At 33.0% G+C, this 12,457-nt stretch overlaps 1 non-coding gene across 1 annotated transcript in view; it reads right to left on the bottom strand.

Moving 5' to 3' along the window:
• LOC143262878 (small subunit ribosomal RNA) overlaps positions 1-358 on the bottom strand; it is a 1,921-nt gene extending 1,563 nt beyond the window's left edge. The window contains exon 1 of the ribosomal RNA XR_013036532.1: positions 1-358. This exon is cut by the window's left edge and continues 1,563 nt beyond it. This is a non-coding gene — a ribosomal RNA (small subunit ribosomal RNA).
• Between the last annotated feature and the right edge of the window lie 12,099 nt (positions 359-12,457).

Below are 12,457 nucleotides of genomic sequence, written 5' to 3'. Positions count from 1 at the left end.
TACCATCGACAGTTGATAAGGCAGACATTTGAAAGATGCGTCGCCGGTGCTATAAGACCATGCGATCAGCACAAAGTTATTCAGAGTCACCAAAGCAAACGATGGACGAGTGTAAACACCCGCCACCGATTGGTTTTGATCTAATAAAAGCGTTCCTACCATCTCTGGTCGGAACTCTGTTTTGCATGTATTAGCTCTAGAATTACCACAGTTATCCAAGTAAATTTTAGTACGATCTAAGAAACCATAACTGATTTAATGAGCCATTCGCGGTTTCACCTTAATACGGCATGTACTGAGACATGCATGGCTTAATCTTTGAGACAAGCATATGACTACTGGCAGGATCAACCAGGGAACTATACAATATGTATATATAAAATGGACAAAATTTAAATCCTTTTCCATCGTCGCCTGTTTCATATATATATGTCAGGTCGACACACCACTTTTCTCTTTCAAATATGTACAAGTTTTGCCACATTCCGCGCTTGTAACATATCTTCTTTAACGCTCAATTTCTTTCATTTTTCTACCATACAGATATTTTACCGTACGCCCAAAAACGTACGTATTATATTTTTGTTCTATCATAAAATCACATTTTTCTACGTACGCCAGCTTCGTACGTTTCTATCTTTGCCTTCATAAAATCACAAGATAATTTTATCTTCAAGAGTCTCGCTATTAACATCTTGTAAGATAAATGTACGTCCCAGCTAAAACGTACAAATACTTCAAGTTAAGTAATAATATATCATCGCTATTGACAAATTTTTAAGATCCAAGACACAGTTCTCTCTATATGTTTTAATATTTTTTATGTACTCAAATATATTCAAAGGAAAAAGTACATGGGTGATGCCATAGTCGTGGAAGCGCGTACGCTCACGCTGATCTTCTGACCGCCGGAAGCACGAAACCTCTGATCTGGGCAAAATCGGCAAGCCGAGGAAGAACGGACAGGACACATGCTGGACTGGCGAGAAAGCGTGTTCTTCCGCTCGCGCTAGGCATTTCGATTTCTGACACCTCTTGATTTAAAAAATCAGTTTTTTGATAGTTTTCTCTCTCCACTGGGCTATTCATTTTAGCCACAGTTTTCAATTGGTACGATTTGCTTCCAAATCTTACAGATGCATTTTAAAAAATTTTTCCATCGCTCGGACAGAAGAGTCGATTGCTCAGTGAGTACGAGTATACATACAAAGTGCATACGGGTAACCAACCCCGTAGGGCTTGCCACATATGGGCCATTCGGTCAAAGACACCGACCCGTGGCCACGCTGTGTGGAGAAAAGTCCGTAACGTAAACGGCACGAAACAGTCAGGACCGAAGCCCCGAAGGAGCTCTGAGACAGCTTCTCGACCGAGATCGTAGAATTGGCCCAAAACCCGCTCTGCTCCGTCCGCCTCGCACGGACCGTGTATCTCTTATAGATACCGAACGGCCGGCAAGGACGCCGGCGCCGCCGGCCGAATAGCACGCGCGCTTATGAGTGTAAACCGCCGCGGCAACAGACCGCCCGGCCGTGCTGTTGTAACATAGCGCGTGAACGAACGAAAAAAAAATTTATAGTAAACATTAAAATAAACTACATTACCGTAAACTAGACAAAAAATTACACATTTTTTCCCAATATGAAAATTTTCACAAACTTTTCAAAGTCCCATCGCATCGAGTAAACTTTTTTAATAACGCTTCCGCACGATTCTAAATGCTTAATCCATATGTGAAATCGTTCACTGATCACGAATATCGTATTTAAAAAAATTACAAAAATTTATTTTTCAAAATAATCAAAAAAAACCGAAAAATCACAAGAGTAAAGTACCATTATTTTAAACAATATGTCGTTCTAAATGCTTAATCCCTATGTAAAAAAGTTATCTAAGCAAGAATATGTAATTGAAAAAAATTAGAAAAATTTATTTTAGCCGTAAATCGAAAATAATGGGGACACCGGAGCTGTTCGAAGCGCCGAGACGCGCCGCGTACGGCCGAATATTTTCTAAGTCCCAACGTACCGATCAAGAGTAAAGTACCATTTTCCTACATTAGATTTCGTTCTAAATGCTTAATCCCTATGTAAAAACGTTAGTTAAGCAAGAATATCGTATTTTTAAAAAAATCTAATGATAGGATTTTCCAGAAAATTGAAAAAACCGAAAAATGTCAAGAGTAAAGTGCCATTTTCTGACATTAGATTTCGTTCTAAATGCTTAATCCCTATGTAGAAACGTTAGTTAAGCAAGAATATCGTATTTTTAAAAAAATCTAATGATAGGATTTTTCAGAAAATTGAAAAAACCGTAAAATGTCAAGAGTAAAGTGCCCTTATTTTAAACAATGTATCGTTCTAAATGCTTAATCCCTATGTAAAAAAGTTATTTTAGCAGGAATATGTTATTGAAAAAAATTAGAAAAATTTATTTTAGCCGTAAATCGAAAATAATGGGGACACCGGAGCTGTTCGAAGCGCCGAGCGCGCCGCGTACGCCCGAATATTTTCAAAGTCCCAACGTACCGATCAAGAGTAAAGTACCATTTTCCTACATTAGATTTCGTTCTAAATGCTTAATCCCTATGTAAAAACGTTAGTTAAGCAAGAATATCGTATTTTTAAAAAAATCTAATGATAGGATTTTCCAGAAAATTGAAAAAACCGAAAAATGTCAAGAGTAAAGTGCCATTTTCTGACATTAGATTTCGTTCTAAATGCTTAATCCCTATGTAGAAACGTTAGTTAAGCAAGAATATCGTATTTTTAAAAAAATCTAATGATAGGATTTTTCAGAAAATTGAAAAAACCGTAAAATGTCAAGAGTAAAGTGCCCTTACTTTAAACAATGTATCGTTCTAAATGCTTAATCCCTATGTAAAAAAGTTATTTAAGCAGGAATATGTTATTGAAAAAAATTAGAAAAATTTATTTTAGCCGTAAATCGAAAATAATGGATCGAGCGAATCGGTCGATTGCGCCGAGACGCGCTATGATGCAACAGACGAGCGATTGGAACGCCCGAATATTTTCAAAGTCCCAACGTACCGATCAAGAGTAAAGTACCATTTTCCTACATTAGATTTCGTTCTAAATGCTTAATCCCTATGTAAAAACGTTAGTTAAGCAAGAATATCGTATTTTTAAAAAAATCTAATGATAGGATTTTCCAGAAAATTGAAAAAACCGAAAAATGTCAAGAGTAAAGTGCCATTTTCTGACATTAGATTTCGTTCTAAATGCTTAATCCCTATGTAGAAACGTTAGTTAAGCAAGAATATCGTATTTTTAAAAAAATCTAATGATAGGATTTTTCAGAAAATTGAAAAAACCGTAAAATGTCAAGAGTAAAGTGCCCTTACTTTAAACAATGTATCGTTCTAAATGCTTAATCCCTATGTAAAAAAGTTATTTAAGCAGGAATATGTTATTGAAAAAAATTAGAAAAATTTATTTTAGCCGTAAATCGAAAATATAGGATCGAGCGAATCGGTCGATTGCGCCGAGACGCGCTATGATGCAACAGACGAGCGATTGGAACGCCCGAATATTTTCAAAGTCCCAACGTACCGATCAAGAGTAAAGTACCATTTTCCTACATTAGATTTCGTTCTAAATGCTTAATCCCTATGTAAAAACGTTAGTTAAGCAAGAATATCGTATTTTTAAAAAAATCTAATGATAGGATTTTCCAGAAAATTGAAAAAACCGAAAAATGTCAAGAGTAAAGTGCCATTTTCTGACATTAGATTTCGTTCTAAATGCTTAATCCCTATGTAGAAACGTTAGTTAAGCAAGAATATCGTATTTTTAAAAAAATCTAATGATAGGATTTTTCAGAAAATTGAAAAAACCGTAAAATGTCAAGAGTAAAGTGCCCTTACTTTAAACAATGTATCGTTCTAAATGCTTAATCCCTATGTAAAAAAGTTATTTAAGCAGGAATATGTTATTGAAAAAAATTAGAAAAATTTATTTTAGCCGTAAATCGAAAATAATGGATCGAGCGAATCGGTCGATTGCGCCGAGACGCGCTATGATGCAACAGACGAGCGATTGGAACGCCCGAATATTTTCAAAGTCCCAACGTACCGATCAAGAGTAAAGTACCATTTTCCTACATTAGATTTCGTTCTAAATGCTTAATCCCTATGTAAAAACGTTAGTTAAGCAAGAATATCGTATTTTTAAAAAAATCTAATGATAGGATTTTCCAGAAAATTGAAAAAACCGAAAAATGTCAAGAGTAAAGTGCCATTTTCTGACATTAGATTTCGTTCTAAATGCTTAATCCCTATGTAGAAACGTTAGTTAAGCAAGAATATCGTATTTTTAAAAAAATCTAATGATAGGATTTTTCAGAAAATTGAAAAAACCGTAAAATGTCAAGAGTAAAGTGCCCTTACTTTAAACAATGTATCGTTCTAAATGCTTAATCCCTATGTAAAAAAGTTATTTAAGCAGGAATATGTTATTGAAAAAAATTAGAAAAATTTATTTTAGCCGTAAATCGAAAATAATGGGGACACCGGAGCTGTTCGAAGCGCCGAGCGCGTCGCGTACGCCCGAATATTTTCAAAGTCCCAACGTACCGATCAAGAGTAAAGTACCATTTTCCTACATTAGATTCCGTTCTAAATGCTTAATCCCTATGTAAAAACGTTAGTTAAGCAAGAATATCGTATTTTTAAAAAAATCTAATGATAGGATTTTCCAGAAAATTGAAAAAACCGAAAAATGTCAAGAGTAAAGTGCCATTTTCTGACATTAGATTTCGTTCTAAATGCTTAATCCCTATGTAGAAACGTTAGTTAAGCAAGAATATCGTATTTTTAAAAAAATCTAATGATAGGATTCTTCAGAAAAGTGAAAAAACCGTAAAATGTCAAGAGTAAAGTGCCCTTACTTTAAACAATGTATCGTTCTAAATGCTTAATCCCTATGTAAAAAAGTTATTTAAGCAGGAATATGTTATTGAAAAAAATTAGAAAAATTTATTTTAGCCGTAAATCGAAAATAATGGATCGAGCGAATCGGTCGATTGCGCCGAGACGCGCTATGATGCAACAGACGAGCGATTGGAACGCCCGAATATTTTCAAAGTCCCAACGTACCGATCAAGAGTAAAGTACCATTTTCCTACATTAGATTTCGTTCTAAATGCTTAATCCCTATGTAAAAACGTTAGTTAAGCAAGAATATCGTATTTTTAAAAAAATCTAATGATAGGATTTTCCAGAAAATTGAAAAAACCGAAAAATGTCAAGAGTAAAGTGCCATTTTCTGACATTAGATTTCGTTCTAAATGCTTAATCCCTATGTAGAAACGTTAGTTAAGCAAGAATATCGTATTTTTAAAAAAATCTAATGATAGGATTTTTCAGAAAATTGAAAAAACCGTAAAATGTCAAGAGTAAAGTGCCCTTACTTTAAACAATGTATCGTTCTAAATGCTTAATCCCTATGTAAAAAAGTTATTTAAGCAGGAATATGTTATTGAAAAAAATTAGAAAAATTTATTTTAGCCGTAAATCGAAAATAATGGATCGAGCGAATCGGTCGATTGCGCCGAGACGCGCTATGATGCAACAGACGAGCGATTGGAACGCCCGAATATTTTCAAAGTCCCAACGTACCGATCAAGAGTAAAGTACCATTTTCCTACATTAGATTTCGTTCTAAATGCTTAATCCCTATGTAAAAACGTTAGTTAAGCAAGAATATCGTATTTTTAAAAAAATCTAATGATAGGATTTTCCAGAAAATTGAAAAAACCGAAAAATGTCAAGAGTAAAGTGCCATTTTCTGACATTAGATTTCGTTCTAAATGCTTAATCCCTATGTAGAAACGTTAGTTAAGCAAGAATATCGTATTTTTAAAAAAATCTAATGATAGGATTTTTCAGAAAATTGAAAAAACCGTAAAATGTCAAGAGTAAAGTGCCCTTATTTTAAACAATGTATCGTTCTAAATGCTTAATCCCTATGTAAAAAAGTTATTTTAGCAGGAATATGTTATTGAAAAAAATTAGAAAAATTTATTTTAGCCGTAAATCGAAAATAATGGGGACACCGGAGCTGTTCGAAGCGCCGAGCGCGTCGCGTACGCCCGAATATTTTCAAAGTCCCAACGTACCGATCAAGAGTAAAGTACCATTTTCCTACATTAGATTCCGTTCTAAATGCTTAATCCCTATGTAAAAACGTTAGTTAAGCAAGAATATCGTATTTTTAAAAAAATCTAATGATAGGATTTTCCAGAAAATTGAAAAAACCGAAAAATGTCAAGAGTAAAGTGCCATTTTCTGACATTAGATTTCGTTCTAAATGCTTAATCCCTATGTAGAAACGTTAGTTAAGCAAGAATATCGTATTTTTAAAAAAATCTAATGATAGGATTCTTCAGAAAAGTGAAAAAACCGTAAAATGTCAAGAGTAAAGTGCCCTTACTTTAAACAATGTATCGTTCTAAATGCTTAATCCCTATGTAAAAAAGTTATTTAAGCAGGAATATGTTATTGAAAAAAATTAGAAAAATTTATTTTAGCCGTAAATCGAAAATAATGGATCGAGCGAATCGGTCGATTGCGCCGAGACGCGCTATGATGCAACAGACGAGCGATTGGAACGCCCGAATATTTTCAAAGTCCCAACGTACCGATCAAGAGTAAAGTACCATTTTCCTACATTAGATTTCGTTCTAAATGCTTAATCCCTATGTAAAAACGTTAGTTAAGCAAGAATATCGTATTTTTAAAAAAATCTAATGATAGGATTTTCCAGAAAATTGAAAAAACCGAAAAATGTCAAGAGTAAAGTGCCATTTTCTGACATTAGATTTCGTTCTAAATGCTTAATCCCTATGTAGAAACGTTAGTTAAGCAAGAATATCGTATTTTTAAAAAAATCTAATGATAGGATTTTTCAGAAAATTGAAAAAACCGTAAAATGTCAAGAGTAAAGTGCCCTTATTTTAAACAATGTATCGTTCTAAATGCTTAATCCCTATGTAAAAAAGTTATTTTAGCAGGAATATGTTATTGAAAAAAATTAGAAAAATTTATTTTAGCCGTAAATCGAAAATAATGGGGACACCGGAGCTGTTCGAAGCGCCGAGCGCGTCGCGTACGCCCGAATATTTTCAAAGTCCCAACGTACCGATCAAGAGTAAAGTACCATTTTCCTACATTAGATTCCGTTCTAAATGCTTAATCCCTATGTAAAAACGTTAGTTAAGCAAGAATATCGTATTTTTAAAAAAATCTAATGATAGGATTTTCCAGAAAATTGAAAAAACCGAAAAATGTCAAGAGTAAAGTGCCATTTTCTGACATTAGATTTCGTTCTAAATGCTTAATCCCTATGTAGAAACGTTAGTTAAGCAAGAATATCGTATTTTTAAAAAAATCTAATGATAGGATTTTTCAGAAAATTGAAAAAACCGTAAAATGTCAAGAGTAAAGTGCCCTTACTTTAAACAATGTATCGTTCTAAATGCTTAATCCCTATGTAAAAAAGTTATTTAAGCAGGAATATGTTATTGAAAAAAATTAGAAAAATTTATTTTAGCCGTAAATCGAAAATAATGGATCGAGCGAATCGGTCGATTGCGCCGAGACGCGCTATGATGCAACAGACGAGCGATTGGAACGCCCGAATATTTTCAAAGTCCCATCGTACCGATCAAGAGTAAAGTACCATTTTCCTACATTAGATTTCGTTCTAAATGCTTAATCCCTATGTAAAAACGTTAGTTAAGCAAGAATATCGTATTTTTAAAAAAATCTAATGATAGGATTTTCCAGAAAATTGAAAAAACCGAAAAATGTCAAGAGTAAAGTGCCATTTTCTGACATTAGATTTCGTTCTAAATGCTTAATCCCTATGTAGAAACGTTAGTTAAGCAAGAATATCGTATTTTTAAAAAAATCTAATGATAGGATTTTTCAGAAAATTGAAAAAACCGTAAAATGTCAAGAGTAAAGTGCCCTTACTTTAAACAATGTATCGTTCTAAATGCTTAATCCCTATGTAAAAAAGTTATTTAAGCAGGAATATGTTATTGAAAAAAATTAGAAAAATTTATTTTAGCCGTAAATCGAAAATAATGGATCGAGCGAATCGGTCGATTGCGCCGAGACGCGCTATGATGCAACAGACGAGCGATTGGAACGCCCGAATATTTTCAAAGTCCCAACGTACCGATCAAGAGTAAAGTACCATTTTCCTACATTAGATTTCGTTCTAAATGCTTAATCCCTATGTAAAAACGTTAGTTAAGCAAGAATATCGTATTTTTAAAAAAATCTAATGATAGGATTTTCCAGAAAATTGAAAAAACCGAAAAATGTCAAGAGTAAAGTGCCATTTTCTGACATTAGATTTCGTTCTAAATGCTTAATCCCTATGTAGAAACGTTAGTTAAGCAAGAATATCGTATTTTTAAAAAAATCTAATGATAGGATTTTTCAGAAAATTGAAAAAACCGTAAAATGTCAAGAGTAAAGTGCCCTTATTTTAAACAATGTATCGTTCTAAATGCTTAATCCCTATGTAAAAAAGTTATTTTAGCAGGAATATGTTATTGAAAAAAATTAGAAAAATTTATTTTAGCCGTAAATCGAAAATAATGGGGACACCGGAGCTGTTCGAAGCGCCGAGCGCGTCGCGTACGCCCGAATATTTTCAAAGTCCCAACGTACCGATCAAGAGTAAAGTACCATTTTCCTACATTAGATTCCGTTCTAAATGCTTAATCCCTATGTAAAAACGTTAGTTAAGCAAGAATATCGTATTTTTAAAAAAATCTAATGATAGGATTTTCCAGAAAATTGAAAAAACCGAAAAATGTCAAGAGTAAAGTGCCATTTTCTGACATTAGATTTCGTTCTAAATGCTTAATCCCTATGTAGAAACGTTAGTTAAGCAAGAATATCGTATTTTTAAAAAAATCTAATGATAGGATTTTTCAGAAAATTGAAAAAACCGTAAAATGTCAAGAGTAAAGTGCCCTTACTTTAAACAATGTATCGTTCTAAATGCTTAATCCCTATGTAAAAAAGTTATTTAAGCAGGAATATGTTATTGAAAAAAATTAGAAAAATTTATTTTAGCCGTAAATCGAAAATAATGGATCGAGCGAATCGGTCGATTGCGCCGAGACGCGCTATGATGCAACAGACGAGCGATTGGAACGCCCGAATATTTTCAAAGTCCCATCGTACCGATCAAGAGTAAAGTACCATTTTCCTACATTAGATTTCGTTCTAAATGCTTAATCCCTATGTAAAAACGTTAGTTAAGCAAGAATATCGTATTTTTAAAAAAATCTAATGATAGGATTTTCCAGAAAATTGAAAAAACCGAAAAATGTCAAGAGTAAAGTGCCATTTTCTGACATTAGATTTCGTTCTAAATGCTTAATCCCTATGTAGAAACGTTAGTTAAGCAAGAATATCGTATTTTTAAAAAAATCTAATGATAGGATTTTTCAGAAAATTGAAAAAACCGTAAAATGTCAAGAGTAAAGTGCCCTTATTTTAAACAATGTATCGTTCTAAATGCTTAATCCCTATGTAAAAAAGTTATTTTAGCAGGAATATGTTATTGAAAAAAATTAGAAAAATTTATTTTAGCCGTAAATCGAAAATAATGGGGACACCGGAGCTGTTCGAAGCGCCGAGCGCGCCGCGTACGCCCGAATATTTTCAAAGTCCCAACGTACCGATCAAGAGTAAAGTACCATTTTCCTACATTAGATTTCGTTCTAAATGCTTAATCCCTATGTAAAAACGTTAGTTAAGCAAGAATATCGTATTTTTAAAAAAATCTAATGATAGGATTTTCCAGAAAATTGAAAAAACCGAAAAATGTCAAGAGTAAAGTGCCATTTTCTGACATTAGATTTCGTTCTAAATGCTTAATCCCTATGTAGAAACGTTAGTTAAGCAAGAATATCGTATTTTTAAAAAAATCTAATGATAGGATTTTTCAGAAAATTGAAAAAACCGTAAAATGTCAAGAGTAAAGTGCCCTTACTTTAAACAATGTATCGTTCTAAATGCTTAATCCCTATGTAAAAAAGTTATTTAAGCAGGAATATGTTATTGAAAAAAATTAGAAAAATTTATTTTAGCCGTAAATCGAAAATAATGGATCGAGCGAATCGGTCGATTGCGCCGAGACGCGCTATGATGCAACAGACGAGCGATTGGAACGCCCGAATATTTTCAAAGTCCCAACGTACCGATCAAGAGTAAAGTACCATTTTCCTACATTAGATTTCGTTCTAAATGCTTAATCCCTATGTAAAAACGTTAGTTAAGCAAGAATATCGTATTTTTAAAAAAATCTAATGATAGGATTTTCCAGAAAATTGAAAAAACCGAAAAATGTCAAGAGTAAAGTGCCATTTTCTGACATTAGATTTCGTTCTAAATGCTTAATCCCTATGTAGAAACGTTAGTTAAGCAAGAATATCGTATTTTTAAAAAAATCTAATGATAGGATTTTTCAGAAAATTGAAAAAACCGTAAAATGTCAAGAGTAAAGTGCCCTTACTTTAAACAATGTATCGTTCTAAATGCTTAATCCCTATGTAAAAAAGTTATTTAAGCAGGAATATGTTATTGAAAAAAATTAGAAAAATTTATTTTAGCCGTAAATCGAAAATATAGGATCGAGCGAATCGGTCGATTGCGCCGAGACGCGCTATGATGCAACAGACGAGCGATTGGAACGCCCGAATATTTTCAAAGTCCCAACGTACCGATCAAGAGTAAAGTACCATTTTCCTACATTAGATTTCGTTCTAAATGCTTAATCCCTATGTAAAAACGTTAGTTAAGCAAGAATATCGTATTTTTAAAAAAATCTAATGATAGGATTTTCCAGAAAATTGAAAAAACCGAAAAATGTCAAGAGTAAAGTGCCATTTTCTGACATTAGATTTCGTTCTAAATGCTTAATCCCTATGTAGAAACGTTAGTTAAGCAAGAATATCGTATTTTTAAAAAAATCTAATGATAGGATTTTTCAGAAAATTGAAAAAACCGTAAAATGTCAAGAGTAAAGTGCCCTTACTTTAAACAATGTATCGTTCTAAATGCTTAATCCCTATGTAAAAAAGTTATTTAAGCAGGAATATGTTATTGAAAAAAATTAGAAAAATTTATTTTAGCCGTAAATCGAAAATAATGGATCGAGCGAATCGGTCGATTGCGCCGAGACGCGCTATGATGCAACAGACGAGCGATTGGAACGCCCGAATATTTTCAAAGTCCCAACGTACCGATCAAGAGTAAAGTACCATTTTCCTACATTAGATTTCGTTCTAAATGCTTAATCCCTATGTAAAAACGTTAGTTAAGCAAGAATATCGTATTTTTAAAAAAATCTAATGATAGGATTTTCCAGAAAATTGAAAAAACCGAAAAATGTCAAGAGTAAAGTGCCATTTTCTGACATTAGATTTCGTTCTAAATGCTTAATCCCTATGTAGAAACGTTAGTTAAGCAAGAATATCGTATTTTTAAAAAAATCTAATGATAGGATTTTTCAGAAAATTGAAAAAACCGTAAAATGTCAAGAGTAAAGTGCCCTTACTTTAAACAATGTATCGTTCTAAATGCTTAATCCCTATGTAAAAAAGTTATTTAAGCAGGAATATGTTATTGAAAAAAATTAGAAAAATTTATTTTAGCCGTAAATCGAAAATAATGGATCGAGCGAATCGGTCGATTGCGCCGAGACGCGCTATGATGCAACAGACGAGCGATTGGAACGCCCGAATATTTTCAAAGTCCCATCGTACCGATCAAGAGTAAAGTACCATTTTCCTACATTAGATTTCGTTCTAAATGCTTAATCCCTATGTAAAAACGTTAGTTAAGCAAGAATATCGTATTTTTAAAAAAATCTAATGATAGGATTTTCCAGAAAATTGAAAAAACCGAAAAATGTCAAGAGTAAAGTGCCATTTTCTGACATTAGATTTCGTTCTAAATGCTTAATCCCTATGTAGAAACGTTAGTTAAGCAAGAATATCGTATTCTTAAAAAAATCTAATGATAGGATTTTTCAGAAAATTGAAAAAACCGTAAAATGTCAAGAGTAAAGTGCCCTTATTTTAAACAATGTATCGTTCTAAATGCTTAATCCCTATGTAAAAAAGTTATTTAAGCAAGAATATGTTATTGAATAAAATGAGAAAAATTTATTTTAGCCGTAAATCGAAAATAATGGATCGAGCGAATCGGTCGATTGCGCCGAGACGCGCTATGATGCAACAGACGAGCGATTGGAACGCCCGAATATTTTCAAAGTCCCAACGTACCGATCAAGAGTAAAGTACCATTTTCCTACATTAGATTTCGTTCTAAATGCTTAATCCCTATGTAAAAACGTTAGTTAAGCAAGAATATCGTATTTTTAAAAAAATCTAATGATAGGATTTC

The sequence above is a fragment of the Megalopta genalis genome, unplaced genomic scaffold (genome assembly GCF_051020955.1).
Source record: "Megalopta genalis isolate 19385.01 unplaced genomic scaffold, iyMegGena1_principal scaffold0232, whole genome shotgun sequence".
NCBI lineage: Eukaryota > Metazoa > Arthropoda > Insecta > Hymenoptera > Halictidae > Megalopta > Megalopta genalis.
Note: the sequence above shows the minus strand (reverse complement) of the source record. Positions and strands in the feature narration are given on the sequence as shown.